The 17,637-nt window shown below is 36.7% G+C and overlaps 1 long non-coding RNA gene across 1 annotated transcript in view; it reads left to right on the top strand.

Moving 5' to 3' along the window:
* The first annotated feature begins 227 nt into the window (after nucleotides 1-227).
* LOC122826155 overlaps nucleotides 228-17,637 on the top strand; it is a 48,944-nt gene continuing 31,534 nt past the window's right edge. The window contains exon 1 of the long non-coding RNA XR_006369743.1: nucleotides 228-307. This is a non-coding gene — a long non-coding RNA (uncharacterized LOC122826155). The remainder of the gene's footprint in view (nucleotides 308-17,637) is intronic.

Genomic DNA, 17,637 nt, shown 5'->3' with positions numbered 1-17,637 from the left:
AAAAAGCTTTGATTTTTAGGCAATAAGTAGATGAAAAAGATTATGGGCCTGACATAGAGAATATATTTACATGCCAATAGTAAAAATACAAAGTAACCACCACGTGGAGACGATCAGTGTTATATTAGGACCATATGCTTAATTAAGATGCTTGACAGCAAATAAAATAAATAAATAAAAAAAATAAAAAAACTGCACTTCTTCTGACTTCACTGTGCTTGTCTGTCTGATTCAGGATTCTTGTGGGAGAAGCTTACTGCTAAGTGTCAGAGGAAAAAGTTGCTGTCTTTCAACCCACAAAGGGGTGGTGAGTACAAGTGTGGCCCCTGTGTATGAGATGCTATGTGTGACTCTTTTGTAGTGGCTGTACATCATGATGTTTGACAGTAATGATGTGGGGCCATCACAAATTGACAGACGGAAAAGGGGAGCATGAGAACAAAAAAAATGAAAAGGGGAAGGAAGGAAAAAGTCATAAATAAAAATTTGTCACAGTGAATCAATATGGGACAACAAACATGTTCTGAGAATCTGAAAGCTTTGTTGGTTTGTCTTTTGTTGTACATTTTTGCCTGCTGTTTTTAAATCATTTAAAAGAGGTCCAGTTCTGTTAACTCCATACTCCAATTTCACCACCACATTGTCATTTTTTCCCTTCCCAAATTTCAATGTATCTATAATTAAACTGGTTCAAATACATGAACTACAAGTGTGACTGTATAAACAATGCAAATCTTTGGACACATCTAGTTATTTATGAATGAGTGGGTTGCTTGTGTCTCTCCTTTTGGATTAGAGACGCCAAATATAATTTCATAATTTATTTACATAAAACTATGCTTGAAGCACCAGAATCAAAGTGGGGTGTTTAGCAAAAGTTGTGATACTCTTTGAAATGTTCCCAATTTTGTGACATTACAGCACTAAGCGTATTTGGTTCAATGAAAGAGATCAGGTTTTTTTGGGGTTTTTTTTTTGAAGTGGTGGTAAAAACACCATTTTGACAAACATTTTTGAAAATAACATAGATTTTAGCAAATTTAGCATTCAATCGACCTTAGTAATGTAAAACTTTGTAAAATCATTGTTTTCTATTAAAGGTGCATAAGTGGAAATCTTTTGTAACAGAATAGCAATTGCATTGCAGTTATGGACATTCTTTTATACAAAATAGCTCAAGCTCTGTCAGGTTGGACGGAAAGAATCGGCGATCAACATTTTTGGAATAAGTGCCCTATTTTCCACATATTTAGCCACAATTCCCCCAGATATTATTTCATGAAAACATCTCTGTTACATGTAAAAAAACAACACAAAAAAAACAGAGCTTTCTGCTCTTCTGTGCTATTCCATGAGCAGTGCCACTTCTATATGGGGTGATGACTTTGCAAAGGCAGCACCACTAATGAGCTGACATCAGCGATCCATCAGCATATAGCTACATAGGGGATCTTGTCCTAATACCCATAAGATAAAACACATAGCCATTTACCTGATGACCTACTTTGACCTAGGAAAATCCCTTTTTATTACCTACAAAACCAATGGCTTCTCCTATCCTCCAAAGCTGTATATCACGGCCTTCAGTAACTTTTGTAGGCTGTAAATGGTGGCAATGAGAAAGATCCTTAACTCTTTTTGCTCTGGGCTGACCTTTCTGTTCAGTAATATCAAGGATCTGTAGCCAAGTTTTTTGCAGTCTTTTTTATTGGAAAAACTATCATGAGATGGGTACAAAAATAAAGGGTCTACATACTTTGCTTAAAGATTGGAATCTGAGCATAGAGCTTTGCTTTCAGGGTTTTGTAGGAAGGAGTGCAACATCCTGTTTCAGATTGAAGATGCACACAAAGCATTAAACATTACCTGGTAGAAATTTGCTAATCTTTTTTACCTTTCCATCTCTATCTTTTTTTTCTGCTTCTTGCTCTCACAACTCATTATTGTTCATATAATAGTATGACGTCAGGAGTGTGTAACACACCATAAAGTTACACTGTAGTTAGGACTATGCAGAATGTTTGGTATCGTTATCAAAGATTGACTTTTAAATGAAACCATATAGCTTAGAGGTCAAATTGCATTTCCAATGAAACATTCAACATTTTATTGCTTTTTGTGTCAAACATAACGCATATTTAATAAATACATTCACATATTTAATGCTTTGACTCAAAGCAGTATTTAAAGGTTAAACAATAACATTCATGAAGCAAAAGAAAACATGAAGAGATATGTTTAAATCCCTCAAGATCTATAGCAAAATGTCTAATACTGTAGATAGTAGTTACGATAGAAATTGAAGCTCAGACATTTCAGAGGAAAAAGAAAAGAAAAGAAAATATATTTTTCCTCTTTGCTGCCAGTGGAGCTGCTAAACATGTGTTCGCCTTGAGGAATACGACGCTCCTGCTCTCCCCTTCAGGCAACAATGTAAATGAGAGTCCATTTAACCACATTGTTTTGCATTGATGTGTGTAGACTGTTTGATGTCAGCCAATTTTTCTGATGGGTCAAGGGTTGATGCTGTACAAAGACCTGGCTGTCTCATTTTGGTCAGTGTGCCCCTGTGCGCCTCTTGTTTTATTCATGCCAGCACTTTACCTCTTACTTTTCTCTGTTCAAATTGGAATGATTCCAGCCAGTGTGGCTGTATGGCTCATTTGAATCAGTATTATGTTTTGTTCAAACAGATAAGATGAGCATCTTGAGGCTCATTTTCTTGAAACTGCCTAGTTAAACTTTGCAACAATCCTCTGATCTTCAATGTAGATTCCTGATATTCAGGTTTTGAGAAGCTTTGAGCTGCAGATACCAATTACAACCAATTAGAAAACTGAGCAGCTAGAGTTAAAAGAATTAAAATGTGTTTGCAGTCCTTCGTTTCCTGAAACGATCATAAATTACTTGGATTAGGAGCAGAATCAACACCCAGTGTGTATTCGAGAACGCACACTCAAAGGTAGGTTTTTACTAAACTAAAACATTTTAATTTGTTTTTGCATATTTTATTACCAATCAGCATGGTTAGGTTTGTCAACGGTTTTAACTAGCAGATGATGTTAAAAGTTCAAAAGAGTAAAATTAATCCACTTTGCAATAATAATATGATAAGTCTTTTCTGACTTTTCTCTACTACCTATTCGACATGACGTCCATGTTTATTTTATTCTGTTTGAGACATGAAATGACGAAAAGTCCAAAGTGGAAAGAGCAGCATCTACCAAACTCCTAGATCATTCTAGCAGCAACCTGAATCAGAAGCTAATATTTCATCAGTGGAAATGCAGTTTTATTTAAAATTGCTTCTTACATCTCCAGCTTAAGGATTTTTGGACTTGAATGCAGCTATAGAGCTGGTGTTTAAGTATGTTGGGCTAAATGATGTTTTAGTTTCTGACCTGCTCACCACTGGTGAGTGTTGGTTGTGATGACAATCCCTTGATAACAATCATCATCCTTTTTCAAAATGTGTTTGCTGCCAAGAAAAGGAAAGAGGAGCAATTATGACAAAAGACACCATATCAGTACATTTAATGCTTTTTGTTCCTTTTGAAAATAATAATTTTTCTTGGTGAATAAAATAAAAATCCAACTTCTATGATTCTTCCTTAGGGATGGGACATTTTATGGCATGAAAGAGATTATTCCTTTCACAAAGATTCTGTTGCAAGCCAGGTGTCTGGAAAGGTCTGAGTTATTGAGTTTCTTGAGATATAAACCTCAGTCTCCCAATTTTCCTTTTTTCCTTCAGTAGGCGTTAACATATCATCTTGTGGGTGGAAAAGGTTTAGAGGTTTTACCAGCTTTATCTCTTGTGCGCTTCCCAAATCTGTCACAAATTTAATTTTCTGTTCATGCTTACTCATTCACACCCTTCTATTTTCTTATTCCACAACTGTGGTAAATGTGTAAAGAAGGGCATATATAGACTACAGTTTGTTCACTTCTTACATTGTCAATTTTAGTTTCTGCTTGAATACACGGAAAGAAATGCAAAAACAGGATTTTAGGTGGTCTGAAGAACTCGCATGTGGGAGTTTCTTTTCACCGGAGTGTGTTTGGTCTGCCTATTTCCAAATTCAAGTTGTAAAATTAGTATTTTGTTCCCATTTTTCTTCCTTTAGGGCTTTCCTTTTTTTGATGCTTCCTGCTGTGCTATGTAATAGTGAGTGGGGAATTATTGTATCTCAGCTACAGTGAATATAACTTTATTTCCCTTTTTTTTCCCTGGCGCAGATTATCTGGTAAAGTGCTTAGCAGAAAAACGCTAATCTGTTTTTTACTCCATTTTGCATCTTGCATAGGCAATACTTGATCTTAATTTCACATCCATCACTTTTTGTTCTGCTTTTTCTGAATGCTTGAGCTTTACTTGTGTTTTCTTTTCTTTTTTTGTTGTCAGCAAGTCCTTTGTGTTAAGCTCAGCCACTATGGTTTTGGGTCTATGCCTTCAATGACACATACATCGATTTAATTATAATAAACAGGTAGGGGAGCTTGCTCTGCCTAATCTTAGTCAGCTTGATTGATGATGTTTGCACAGCCTGTGCCTGAAATTAGCCAGAGATATAGAAGAGTGGTTCTTTCTGCAAGTGTGCATATATATACGTGTTTGGTTTACTATAATTGTTGCCCTTTAGTTGAGTGAACAGGTCAGATCAACTCTCTTATTACTAAGCAATTTGTGTGCATCACTGAGCTCTAAAAACAATTCATGAATTGCCATTAGTCATCATTATAAAAATCTAGTTTCATAAACAAAATAGGAAAAAATATTATTGTTGACGCTCCAGAGCTGCTTAAACCCTCACTACAGTGAGAAATGTATAGGTTTTTTAAATTTTCTTTTATTGTTGATACTGTACAGGATGCACTAAACTATTATACTAATTTAATGTGATTCAATTCATCTACTACACACCGTGCTAACAAAACAAAGTAAACAAGTTATTTTCAAGTTCAATTAAATGGAGTTCAATAAAATCACTTAAATTTCTTTCTAGACTGCTTTGTTACAATTACGATCTGGTTAAATCCAGTGTATATGTAGTTATACCATTCTGGTCCATATGGTTCAACCTATGAGTTATAGCAAACAATAGCATTTTGTAAAAACTATTAAACAAAACGAACGGTTTCTATCTGAGAACAAGTCCCCCATCGAAAGCTGGCAACAGTGGAGAGAATCCCTTTAACATGAAAAAGCCTCGAGCAAAACTATAGTCTATAGAAGTGTAGGTAATTGCCTTGGGCTTTGTTTACACAATAACGCTGCCTGGAAAACTGCTGGTATTTTTGTATGTTCAGTGGAGAAAAGTCCCAGATTTAGATGACACGGCCGAGACGCCTTGAGTCAGATGTAGATGTCATGCCAGTCCTTTATATGGCACTGTGATTTTAGCACGTCGTCAAACACACATCCACTTTTGACCCTTAGCATCCACCTCATTGTAAACAATAACGCAGCTCAACAAGTGTGCATCTAACACATATATTCCTTTTGAGGAATTGTGTTAAATGCTACTTGCAATTGTTTTTGCTAACTGTGCATGCGTGCAATTTTCACACCTGCAGAGAACTTCACACATCTGCATGGGGTGTTACAGAAAAAAAAAAAAGATAATGTAATCAGAATTACATTTTTCTGTTGTGATCAACTTGATTACTTTTTTTTTACATCGGGGGGAAAAAAACATCTGAAAACTTAACTATTATCCTTTTCTTTGTGATTACTTTTAAATCATACAACTTTGACATTCTAAAGAAATGTCAAAGTTGATTGAATTATGGATTTTTAATCCCGTGATTAAAAAAAATCTCCATGTTTTGGAATTTTGTCTGCTATTATTTCAGATTTCTTTAGATATCTGATCAACCGTCAGAGGAAAAAGTTGGAACTTTTCCCTCTCTCTGCACTGCCTGCCAGCTTGTATCTGGAAAGAAAACATATCACATCATCCCTTGTGAAGGCAGTTGATCCAAAGAGTACAATATTATCTCTGGTTCTAAGTCAAGTTTAAGAAAATTTTTATCTTACTTGTTTGGATGTATTTTTTTTTCTTTTTTTTTTTTTTTTTTTTTTAAACGTTAACGTGCAATTCTAATCTTTGTAGTTTGATTAACATCAGTGACCTTATGAGCCCATTGACTTACATGTAGGTCTTTTGAGGGTGACAATAATGGGATTAATTGTGTCCAACGGTCAAATCCGTCCTAAGAAACCAACTTAGGCAAATTGTATCAATTCTGTCCGGAAAGGTGGTCAACTATCCTGTTGACTGATGGCTACAAAAATCATGTGATTAATATGCACAGTTTTAACAATTATATGATCCATAATGGGATTTTGATATGAAAAAGAGAGAAAAAAAAGCCCCATAGCTTTGCATACCCAGTTCTTGTTTTGAAAATTCTTTAACATTGTTGTTCAAGTGTGTCGCTTATGTCCTCAAGCTCATTTCTCACTCATGCTTATTGCGAGTGCATTTTTCTTTTGAACTGTGTGTTATTAATAACACAACTCGGTGACTGAATTAGTATTCAAGTGGCATTAAAACAATTAAGTTAATATTAGTAGTAATAAATGTGATTTAAATGTCTCAAAATGGATTACAATTAAATTGTAAATATTGTTTCTTTAATATTCGCTCTATAAACTATTTTGAAGCTAAACTTTCCTGAAAGTAGACAGGACGTCCTACTAGAAGAATGGCTACTTTGAAAATTTCTGTTTGGGTTATTTTTTTTTTTACATAGTTTTTTGTGTTACACATTAAAAACTTAATAGCTGTTATTATTAATACCCTTTTTAATTGTAATATTTGTATTACAATTTTTTTATCCTTGCAGAATTTATCAGTATTTCATCATCTGAATAAGAAGTGATAGAATGACTTGCAGTTTGTCCTAGAGCTTTAGATTATATCAAGAATTTGAGTAGACCGCAGAATAGCAAAATACTAGTAAATGACGTTGCCAACCGGAGTTGCATGCAGTGCTACAACGTTTGATATACATTGTCATGTATATCAAATTTCTTTGGTATTTACTATCACATTTAAATGCCATTTATGTTCTTGCTTGTGGAGCAAGGAGGGACATAATGTATACTCGATAAGTACATTGTTGAATGGCAGCATGCGTGTTTATGCTCAGCAGTCTATATACATCTGTGCCATTTCTGGGCACTTTTAGTAACACTCAAATTATCCTCTCAGGGCAGTTAATGGAGGACAAAAGTCACAGAGAGGACAACACATCTCTATCTCTCTCTTGTTCTGCTCGCAGATAAGGAGATGCTGTATGCCAGGCTAAAGTAAGCCCCCAAGTCATACTCACCATCTTCTCCTAATGTTCCACCTATTAGTTATTAATGGAGGAGCTACACACACCGAAAGTGAGCTAGTGTGCCTTGGGATTGGTTTCTGTGTTCTAGCTCTGGTTGTGTTTTCCCTGTAAAGCAGAAAGAACACTGGATCCTAATCTCTAACATAGCCCCTAAATACGTTTGGATGCCAAGTTTATGTTCACCTCCTTCTCTGGTGCTACTTGATGCATGCCTTATTACCTACAAAACATCTAAAGCCTCTCTACGAAGTTAGACCTTGGCTTCTCCATCTGTCTCTCTCTCTCTAAATGCCTTACTGAATAGTAAAGTCTGTCCAGGCAGAACGTTTTTTTTTTTTGTTGTTTTTTGCCATCCCAGAAGCATTTCACCTCTGTACAGTGATGTGACTGCCGTTTTGTCTCTGGGAGCACTGGACTCCCCTTATCTCATCACCACCCTCTGTCCAACCTCTCACAATTTCCTCCTCCCCAAACCATCCTTTTCTTATCTGCAGAGCTCATACCTGTGGTGGGTTGGCCACTCTCTAACTCTTGCCAGTGGTCTCAGACAGGATGGCTGCAGATAACCTTTAAATCCAAGAAAAGAGGTTGGTAAGGATGGGAGAGGAGGGGAGAAAGCTCCCCATCCACATCCAGAGATTCTGGGGCCTGCTGAAAGCCAGCCAAGCTGAGGATATGGCTTGGCTTAACATTGTCTCTGAAAAGCAGGCCTCAGGCCAACCCAGCAGCTTGACCCACTAGTTTAAGTGGAGCTAAAAAATAAAGTCTCCAGACTCTTTTTGCCTGGCATTTTGGTGGTGATGGTAAGTTCAACCACTGTTTTCACTGAGGCTAAGTTGTGAGGATAGAACTGTGTATCTGTGGTCTTTAGGCAGAGGAGGTGTCGTAAACCAAATGTCTTTCAGTTTCTCCTGACTTGGCTATTTCTCAGTTTTGCAGGAGTAAAAGGCAAGAAAGTAACAGAGCAACAAGACAGAAGCCTGGAAGATAGTAAAAAACAAAATACAAAGAACATTTTCCATGTCTCTAAGTTTGAAAATGACTTTTCTTTGGAGGTAAAGGCAGACTGTAATACATTTAGGACTCTGACTAAAGCCCCTGGGTGAAATGTCCAATAGAAACAACAGCCCAATATGTTTACTTCCTCCACCTCTCAATTTGGTGTCATTATTCATCCTGCTCTGTGTGCGCCTGCCAGCCTGGGTGCTTTCACACTTGTACAAAACTGTAGATGGCTGTGAGAATTTTGACCAATCATTTATCAAGACCAGCATTGTGCGACTGCAACATATGATAGTACCCTATTCAATTTGTCATCTAATATTAATTATTGGAAACAAATCAAATAGGGCACTATAGCAAGTATGGCGGAAATAGTTTTCTGTTTTATATCTCCACCGTATAAATTAACAAGTAAGCATTAGGTAATGTCATATAATATGTTTGTTTTATATATTGTTTCAATACATTGATTAAAAATAGTTACTGGTATGAGTTGTATAAAATATTAAATATACTGGTTTTTCACTTTTTCCTTATGGACTTATAGGTATGAAATATTTTCTCATAGATTCATTTTAATACTAATATTGCTTTTCTTTAGATTTTAGTCACAACATATTTGCACAAATTAATTACTCAAAAAATGATTTGTTTGAAAATCATAGATTCTGACATTATCATGTGAAAATATCAGGGTTTCACAATATTTCATTTTATTAATACAAATTTCTTTAACAGAATATGTATTGCTACTTGATTTCACTTTAGAACACAAATTGTCAGTTATTTAAACAAATTGATAAATGCAGTTATGTTTTGACATTTGCTTTGAGTTTGATACATATCTATGCTTATACATAGATAGAATTTCAGAGGTTACCTCTACTGGTTACAGATCATTTATTAATGTTATTAACTCTTTTAGCCCCTGATACTGTGGTTGGTCCTGTCGTGTGTTTAGATCGCCTCATGTTCAGTGTTTTACATTTTGAGAAGTTTTGTTTTTGTTGCCACCTGTCTTGAACAATCTTCTCTTGTAAAAGTCGTCTTTGGTCTAAGTCTAATTCTGGCAAGATAAAAGTTTAAATGAACTAAAGTCTTAAGGAAAAATATAGACTAAACAGCTGCTAAAATAGTACTTTTCAGGTGCCTATTTGGGGAATTTAGATTTCTTCAGAATTTAACTTGCTTTGTAGAATGAGCCAAGGAAATGGTAAAATGCTTGTCAAAATTTCCTCAGTTTGTGTTTTTATTTCCCTACTATTTTCTAAAAGTTTTGCACACTGCATGCAGCTTAAGCTCCTCTGCACTCTGAGCCACATTTATTTGTACTGCAGTCTGTGGACAACAACGGCTTTGTGCTGCATTGAGTGAAGTGAAAGTGGGTCTCCTACATCAGCATGACTGTAAGTGCAGCTCCATGGAGCTTTTGCTGCTTTTGGGGTCAAAGTTGAAATTTGTTGAACTTTAACCGCAGTGCAATGCAGCAGATTCTTGCACACTAATTAGAGACAATTTAGCAAACTGCTCCAAACCAAGCAGAGAGCAGCTGGTCTGTGTATTTTTAGCTGAGCTCCATAGATTTTACCACAGGCTCCCTGGGCAAGTGCAGTGAATACTATTTTCGATGACTTGAGGGGGGGGAAAAAAACTTCAAGCACATAAGCAAGAATGAGCTCACATTCACAAAAATCATAATGTCAAATATGCATCTTAACTTGGATACTAATAAAGTTTATTGGAGTGAGAGTGAAGTTTTTAAGCAGCATATATGTCCAATTTGAACAGCAGGTACAACATAATCTCCGTTGTGTTCACAAAAGTCTCAACTTAATGGCCTTTATAGTCTCATTATAGAGTGAATATAACAATCCAAAGACAATGTTTTAAAAATCCTGGTCCAGAAGTGGGCTGATTCTCAGTAGATTTAGATCTTAGCCAGAGGAAGAAATTTTTGTAACATTGTGGTTGATGAAGGGCTTTGCTGTCTTGCAACATATTCTTTTTGGCCCTGAAATGAAGAATCCCTGAACCAAAGCCAATGACAGCAACAATGCTATCATCAAACAGCAGATGAGAGAAAATCCCCTCAACTGACTCGTAGTTTACAGAGTACTGAAACAGAAGTAGTTTTTTGTTGAGACACAGACTTGACAGCCAGTATAGCAACAGTGTTCTACGACTATCAAGAAGCAAATAATCTGCCTTGAGGAGAACAGAATATACCACAATTTGCCACACACAAAGCCACATTTCTGCACAGACATTTACAAGTGCCTAGATGCAACTTTTTATTCTCCTGAACCCAATACAATTACTGTCCTGACAGACTGTAATGCCACCATGATAAACATCTAAAAAAATATTGCAAAACAAGGGAAGGGTCTTAAGAAACTAATCAGCACCAAAGGAAGACTGTGTGACCAAAACATAAAACAAATTTTCAAATACAAAGACCAAACCTGTTTGATAAAACTTATCTAATGTCTGGCAATGCTTGTTGTTTAGAAAAGTCATCCGATGGGTTTCATTCTTGCCAATAAACAAACTGTGCAGAACATTTACTGTCTTGTTTTTTTGCCAGAGTTTTTATAATTCTCAATTTTCTGCCAATTTTAGCAGGAAATTTGGCTCAGTTAGAAAAAAAATAAAGAAACTTTGCAAAACCATATGAATCCTCAAGAATAATTATAAGCAAACCATCCATTTTGTGATCATCAAACTTTCCATTTAAGAGAAACACATTTTCCAACTTAGATGTAAAAGAATCCATCTGTTATACCCCTGAATACACTGGCTGCAACATTCAAAAGGGAACAGGAATAGTATTCAAAAGCCAACAATAATCTGAAAAAAAAAAGTACAGATGGGTGATGTCGACCATCAGTGACTGCTGTTAAGCTTGTACACTCCAGCACAATTGAGACTGTTGGTTAATATTAATGAACGGTGCATGCTATACAAAAGGCCATATTTATTTTCATATTTGCTCACTGAACCACAGAACTGGAGATGAACCTCCATCAATATCACTTTACCCCACCTGCAGAGCTGCACTCTTTTCTTATTGGGTGTTAACGATGTCTACAGCTGCGCCTGTGGCGGCAGACCCCTTCTTTGGACGGCAGCCATCGCTCATGATGGTGCGGGCCCACAGGCCAGGACACAACTGGCAAGCCAAACTACCCGGCATCTGTTGGGGGTCGGACGGGCCATGGCTCTGAAGTGCCCGGCTGCCTGCAGCGATTTATTACTGGACACAAGTCGTTTCTTTTCCTCCACAACTCCTTCCCCAACCCAGAACTCTATTCTACAGGCTGAGTGCAAGCTTAATCAGAGCTGACATGCTGAACGTCCTTGGGTGGGCTGACGTGGCTGTCACAGGTGTGTGTACGTATTTGTGTGTGCTTGCTGTGGGATTTTGAAAGCAGTGGGAAATGCTTTCTGTTTGATAATCAATGTTGTGAAAGGTTACAGGAAGCACTCCAGAATTACGACAAGTTTAGAACCAGCAAGGAGACATCGTGATGCAAATGAGTCTTGTGGTTGTAGTTTGAGCAGATAAGTATTAAAGGGGCAGTGTTATGTCCCATTATATCACACAATCAAATAACTGTTACTTTCAGTTGTTATAAAAATTCTATGTACGTATGACTTAAAAGAAAGTATACTTAATAATTTAACACCTTGAAAATGGGCTTCTATATTTTTAAAACCCCATTTTGCAAAACAGATTTTTTTTAGGTTTAAGTTTAAAAGAAAGCAATGTGTGACATAAGGTTGCGGACTTTATATATGTAAATTAAAAACAAAAAAACAGCACAGAGAACATATTTCACTCCAAAAGGCTATAAAACATCTTTTGGTTTTATAATGTTCTCACTTTGTTCTGGCACGATTTCAGTTAAACATTGAACATCAGACACCAGGTAAAGGAAAAATTGCAGTCTGTTGGCACAATATTAATACTACACAATTACTTTTGAGCCCTATAGATTGTATAGGCTTCATTCCCCCCAGCCCCCGCCCCCAAATTTAGATGTTGTGGGCCTAAAATTGGGAAATTAATTACATTTAAGCATTACACTCTATAAAAACAACAAAAATATGGCAACAAGGTAAATAGAAATACCAAAAGGACACATCACACAGTTTTGATTGCAGTACAAAAATATAAATGTTCCCCAATATCTATAGTAGCTTCACTGCACACATTCTCAACTTGATTGCTCATTTAAGAAATGTAGTATTGTATGCTCATCAGATTTGTGAATTTTATGAAGAGGATGAGACTGAACAGTGGAGAATTTCACAAGCAACTAGGTCATTCTGGAAGCTGTCCAGATTAAAATAACAATGCCACCCAATCACATGGAAGAAATAGTAAAAATTAGAGGAACTATAATTTGCAGCATATGTCAAAGCTTTTCAGATAATAAGCCCTTTTAATGCTTGTGCAATTCACCACTTGGGAATTAAAATTGCTTTCTTAGAGGTATTAGAAGTTATGAGTAAGTTACTTTGCTTCATTGCAAGGCCTTGATTTTTCTTTTTGTGAATCTGACCAGTTCATTTCATTGTCAGCGCTAAAGTGGAGATAATGTAGATGCAAAGTATTCATGTGTTGTTTAGTTAATCTAAACAACCCATGGCGTGTTGTTTGGCGAATTGGCGTTCATTTAGCGCCAATTCTATAATTTTTCAGATTTACTATCATGTATTTTTGATTGTTCTACATGCAGTCAGGCTCATATTAGTATTTTATGCATATCTTTGGACTGAATAATGACCATGGCCTTAGAAGAAGGAGGAAGATGGACATCACAGATGAGGGTCACTGAAATGTCAAAAGCAATGCTCATGATTAAGACATCATGCTGAACCACATCTGGTAGCAACCCTTGCCTCTTCTTTGATATGATAGATGAGACTGAATTAAACACATGGTTTGTGAGCCCCTCAGCAGTTGTTCATTTACTGAGTTGTATCGCGGAGCCAAATGGTTGAAGATCAAAATAGTCAAAGAACTAGAGGGCATATGGTCCATATGTTTCTTTTACTCCCACCAAAAGTAAGGACAGCTCTCTGTAGTGCATACTCTAACATCTAAGAGTTTAGGAGATCGCCTTTCCATCAGTAAGGAAGAAATTTGAACCAGACCTTCAGATTCATCTTGAAGTTAGTTTCCTGAGTTGAGTGTAAGACCGTAAAAGTATGCATCAAAATGGGTATTCCTTTACCAAAACGTGTTGAGAAGTTTGGGTTTTTAGAAAGTTAGCATTTGCTATTTATTGGGTATATAAATATTGATTCTGCTCAAGTGTTTTACCCTGTTTAATTTAAAGTGCTGTATTCAGTGGCAGGTCTAAAAGATTTTAATTGGAGTGGGAAGAGATCTAGGCAGGATGGGAATTCTGGCCTCCCAATGTGAAAATCTGTCATATGTAAAATGATTCAAGAAAATATCCACAAAATCTATTAGCGTCTGTTAACAAAACAGACATGTTTTTTATTTCACTATCCTTTGTAATCTCTGCCAAAATATTAAAAATCACCAGTAATGTGTGAACATGACATTACCGGACTGTTAGTGCAGAGACCACTCATTGAAATAAAGGTTGACACAACTTTGAAGCATAACCTAACAAGTTTGTAGCATCAGACCTCGCCCAAGCACTCAAACAGTTAATCACAAAGTAGGCAATGAAATAAACAATAATTATTTTTATCTTAAACTAATTCTCTCTTACTGACTATTCTGATGAACAGTGGAGCTTATTGCGTAGTGGAGCCTATTTTTCTTTCAAATTACTTATTGGGATTAGCATGCTTGATGACCAGAGGAACGTGAAGGGCAGCTATCAGTCTAGCGACTGGAGTGGGCGGTTACCCATTACTAGTAAGCTCATTCAGTGCACACAGCTGTAATCCTGGTACTGTCTTCTCTTCAATAACTTAGGGACAATACTCTTAAGTGTAATTAGAGTGACTCATCTCTTCTTTGAGAATCTGTGATTCTACTCTGCACCCCACACATCACGTCTCGATTTCAGCCTCTTTGAAAGTTTAGTCTTGTAAGATAAAGTTGTTCATGTACTTGTCTTCTTGATGTAGATGGAGAGTTGTGAAAAGAAAGAAAAGTATGCTTATACCTCCACAACATCAAATGTAAGTTTGGGTTTCTGAGTTGTTTTTTTTCTTTTTTACCAGTCTCTTTTTGTTCTGTGTGCAGTTCAGTCCTTGTTTGCCATGCAGCTTGGGTGGATGCCCGATAATGGGAAAGCTGCAGGAAATGGTAATATATTCAGTAGTGATATGACAGAGCCAAGTGCTATCCCAGATTTTCAGGAAGTTTGTTCCAGAGCTGCGAAGAGCAACAACTACCGTATTTGTTGCTGCCCTTTGCTCTGTTCTGGCTTGGGAACACTGAGTGAACAGTCTTTGATGACCTAGATGGTTTGTAAATCCAGTTCTTGAGGGCTGGTTTCTTGAAACCTTTAGATATGTCCCTGGTCCAACAAGCCCTCCATCCAGTTACATTTATTCTTCTTAGCTCCTTCCTATCAGGACTGAAGAAATTACTGTAAAGGAGCAAGGAGGACCATGTTGAATAAAAGTGGCCCAAGAATGGAGTTATAGCAGTCTCTTTTTCTTTCAAATGACTTGAGTTTTTTTTTTTTTTTATGCATGTGTACATGCATAAAAATGTCTTTACTTCATTTATCTTACATCAGTCTCTCCCAAAACAAATTTTCAGTTCTGTCAAGCCTTTTTCTGTATATGTAACTTGAAAGAAATTAAACTGATTTTGAAAGGCGAGGATAAGAACTAGTCGTCTCCATCTTCCACAGATTTTGAAAGAGTCCGCTTCAGTGGCATTTACCCCCTTATCTGAGGTCTGAATTCTGATTTTGAGCTGCATTTAATCTTTTCTCCTGACTTTATCTCTTCAGGTCATCTCCCTTTTATTGCCTTCAAGCTTTCACAAATTTTTCTTTTTTACAGCTTGTTTATTCCCCTTATTAAACTCTGCTTGTGCTGCTTCTGCTAGCCTAACATATTTTTCCCCAGTGCCCATCTCATCTCCCTACACCCTTCAGTGTTTTGCTGATGCTGCATGTGTTTTTCCTGCCAAATTAAGACAGAGCTATCAGCACAGCATGATTGTACTCATCAGTTGTATTACCAAAGTCTCTAAGAAGTGACAACATGGATCATGGAATAGATATGCTGCTGTGTTGTAGAATATGGATAAAAGCTCCATCACAACTGCTTTGAATTGTCAAGTTCCCTATTACATTGTTCCCAGATGACCAATAAAATGCATTTGTTTTCCATAGTGGCTTCCTCAATTCCCTCATTAAGACAGACCAGCTTTGACTTAAAGGTCATTGCCTGGTAAAGTTTTTCACTAACTCGTCTTGTAGGGAGGAAAGAAGGAACGACAACGGAGTGATGGAAGGATAGTGTTAAGGGAGTAGAATGGTGCCTCTGAGATTATGCCACCTGAAACCCAATGTTTGTGAGTTTGCATGTTCAGTGTAATAAATATGCAAGAAACTCTGCCATTATCAAAGACCATAGTTAACATATATGAGCATATGTATATATTGGTACTGACAAGATGGGTGTCAGACTTAGAGATGCTAGTTGGTTCTCTGGCATGACAGGAAAGGCTTCTGCAACCTGATGGGGAAAACACAAAGGGTGATATTAATCATAGTATGTATTCACATACGAATTTACCTGCTTGTGTTGGTTATCTCTTGGACAGTTGTTAAAGAATGAAGATAATTGTACTGAATCTTGATACACAGTGAAAGCTTTCTAAGTTTGGATACAGATGTTCCTTCTTGTAATCTGCTTACAGCTCAGAAAGCCTCCCTCATCCACCTTTGCTTATGTTTATGGCGCTTGGCAATTTCCTATTAATTAGTGCATCTCCCAGATTAATGCCGCTGATAAAGAAGGTAAGCTGATGACTCTGTGCACATGGTAGAACACAGAGGTTTACAGAAGACTTGAAGTGCACCACTGGGATGAATAGTTATTACTGAGGCTAACCTCTAAAAATGCTAGAAGTCACATTTTCACAAATCACAAATTATTCCTTATGGGAGCGTACCAAATTTAAGGCGAGGTGCAAGGTTCCAGGTAATGATGCAAAGCTTTGCCATTAAAGCAATTTTTTGCTTTGAGTTCTGCCTCAGAGCACTCTTAAAGGTCTGATGCATATGAATGTGTGTGGTATTCACAATGTTTCTTTTCTGAACTCGCCAAATAGGGATTTTAAAATCCAGGCTACAGGCACCGGTGTGCTGCATCTTTTATGCCCAGTCTACACTGAGGTGAAATTAAGTGTATCCACAAAGGTTTTTGAGGTTTATCTTGTGGTTTAAGCCGTGGATCCACACAAACACAATGATTTTTGAAAATGGGTCACAGAGAGAAAAAATTTCAAAATGCTGGTTTCATCTTAGAATTTGTGAAACATTGTGGAAACAATGCTTGGGTTGAACTACATGTTCGGGTACTTGGAAGGAACGGGCCAAAGTTCCAGAAAACTAGTGTGAGAAGCTTGTGGAGGGATACCCAGCATAAAAGGTTGGTATGTTAAATACCAACCTTTCTGTCTGAATTAAATCTAACTTTTTGAAATTAAAGAAAGTTAAAAATAAAAACCTCATTCTCACCTACAACAGGAATAGTTTTATCTGGCTAAAAGTCATATAGTGAGAAACATTGTTTCTTCATACAATGTATGCAAAAATCTGGTTTCACTTTGCCTGGCATTAATTTTTGTGTGTCCAGTTAGAGCACTTTATTTGTGCTACTGTGGGAGAACACAACAATGAGCTTGACACATTTTCTCATAAAGTAAGAACTACATTAAAAAAAAAAACAAAAAAACAAACTTGGCATTTCTCCTCATCGTAATAATAACATTTTGTACAGCATAACAGATGACACATTTATGGAGGTGTTGGTTCACAGCTTTTTAAAATTTTCTTTTACAAAGATTGTAGCTTGAAGTTTTTATTACAGAAGGGATCTTGCAATGTGGACCTTACACTCCTCATTTTGTTTTCATGTGGAATATAAATGATCACATTTTTTTAAATTGAGCTTTTGCTTCTAACAGCGCTGTGGGGTTAGCATTTCCTGCCACTTGTTTATACTGCAGAAATTTATGGACAGTAAAGTAATGTGGTAAATTCGGTATTTTTCACTCACCATTTATGTCCATTTGCCATCAAATTTGTGGTGTGGAGCAAAATCCAAGCT

Source organism: Gambusia affinis, linkage group LG23 (genome assembly GCF_019740435.1).
Source record: "Gambusia affinis linkage group LG23, SWU_Gaff_1.0, whole genome shotgun sequence".
In the NCBI taxonomy this organism is placed as follows: Eukaryota; Metazoa; Chordata; class Actinopteri; order Cyprinodontiformes; family Poeciliidae; genus Gambusia; species Gambusia affinis.
The sequence above is the reverse complement of the archived record's forward strand: the minus strand, read 5'-3'. Positions and strand labels throughout refer to the sequence as shown.